At 30.0% G+C, this 1,896-nt stretch overlaps 1 long non-coding RNA gene across 1 annotated transcript; it reads left to right on the forward strand.

The window, feature by feature from the left end:
* Positions 1-256: 256 nt before the first annotated feature.
* LOC140431159 (uncharacterized) lies at positions 257-1,103 on the forward strand. The gene is made up of 3 exons (XR_011949633.1): positions 257-545; positions 707-828; positions 892-1,103. It is a non-coding gene; the product is annotated as an uncharacterized lncRNA (long non-coding RNA).
* The last annotated feature ends 793 nt before the right edge of the window (positions 1,104-1,896 follow it).

Genomic DNA, 1,896 nt, shown 5'->3' on the forward strand with positions numbered 1-1,896 from the left:
AAAACCAACTGAATCGCTAATTTCTCGGTAAAATTTAATAGAACCTAATTAGAATTATAAAAACAACATCTCACTAAAAAGAAAATACCAACATATGTAAGCAAGTCAATTCGATATCGTGAATATATCACTTAGATTCTAAAGTATATATAAAATTAGAATTTGATATTAATATTAGGAATAAACTAAATATAAGTCCAAATATTTACAGTTCGTTCGCTGTATCTTTGCACATGTATGAAATTATTCACGAACTATTTTTAAATTTTGTCTCATTTCTACTCACAGAATATAAAATGTTAAAATTAAGCCGCTTGTCCAACATTTAATAATACATCAGACAAAGACAGTAATATAACAACAGTCTGTGATAAATTCTCATCATTGAACCTGCTTATTGTCAACTTCATAGCGTTGTGGTGTTTACAAAAATTATATTCATATTGTTTAATTTTCCATTACATTTTCGTGCCTTGAGTCTACAAATTTTCTCAAAAAGAGTTGTTATAACGACTAACTGTTCACTTAGTGTTGGATTCCTTTATGTAAGTATAAATTTTGCATTTAAATTTTCTTACCTTTAACTTGACGTATTATTTTTGAATCTGGCTAAAACTCTGTCTAACGGATCGATATAAAACATTATTGTGTCATAAATATCAAACAAATATAAAACAGAATATTTTTTCAAGGTTTTTATTTTTAGAATATGCCTGGAATACATTTAATTCTCAATCTCAGAAATTCGTGCTGAATTTGTATGAATATTTTGAGTTGGAAAAAAGGAACGGAGGACCCTTATTGGCACCTTTGGCTTGTGTTCAAGAGGTATTGTAATGAATTGTATGTTGTTTAATAATTTACCTATTATGAAATTGTTTTTAATTTAAGAGGGTAGCTGCTGCCCTGAAAATATCACGGCGTACAGTATGTACAATTAAAAAACGAAAAGAATGCAATCTTGTCCTTTCAAGTCCAGGCAAAAGTAGACGTCGTCGTAAAAGCAAGACAACTGATCTGCCTGAAGGAACTAAAATGGCAATACGAAACACTGTGTACAATATGTACCTACAAAGTAAGTATAAGTTGATATTGTACAAAATAAAAACGATCTGCTTTATACCCCAGCCAATAGATGTCTCACATTAACACTTCTAAAATAAAGTTTCACTATTATTACCAGTTTTTTTTTTTTAGAAAAGCATGTTAGTCTACAAAGTTTAAAATGTGAATTAGAGAAAAAAGAAGTTGTTACTATGAGAAAAACATCCTTGAGAATTGTACTAAGATATATAGGAATTAAATATAAAGAGGATGACAATCGACGATCATTATTCGAACTAACCAATATTGCTGCTTTAAGAGCAAAATTCTTTCCTTAGTACTTTGAAAACCTGAAAAGTGTGCATCCAAGAGAACTTGTTTTTTGAATGAAACATGGATTTATTCAAAAGGAAATAAAACAACTTCCTGGCAAGACACTAGTAGCAAAAGTGTACGTAAACCAGAAGGTTTTGATGGTAAACGTTTCATAATTGTTCACGCTGGTTCTTCTAAAGGATTTGTTTCTGAAGCAAGTTTATTGTTTTGTTCTTAGTCTAAACATATTGATTACCATGGAGAAACGAACAACGACATTTTTACTAAGTGGATAAGGACACAAGTAATTCCCAATTTAGAAGAACCATCGTTGATTGTAATGGATAATGCTCCATAGCATAGTGTTCTTTTAGAAAAGCAACCTACCACTGCTTCAAAGAAAGATGAAATTGTTACCTGGCTGACAACAAATAACATCCAATTTGACCCAAAATTTACAAAACCTAAATTATTACAAGTTGCAAAAATGAATAAAACAGAAAATGTGTATGTTATTGATGAGTTACTAAGAGAGCA

Source organism: Diabrotica undecimpunctata, unplaced genomic scaffold (assembly GCF_040954645.1).
Source record: "Diabrotica undecimpunctata isolate CICGRU unplaced genomic scaffold, icDiaUnde3 ctg00000578.1, whole genome shotgun sequence".
Taxonomy (NCBI): domain Eukaryota; kingdom Metazoa; phylum Arthropoda; class Insecta; order Coleoptera; family Chrysomelidae; genus Diabrotica; species Diabrotica undecimpunctata.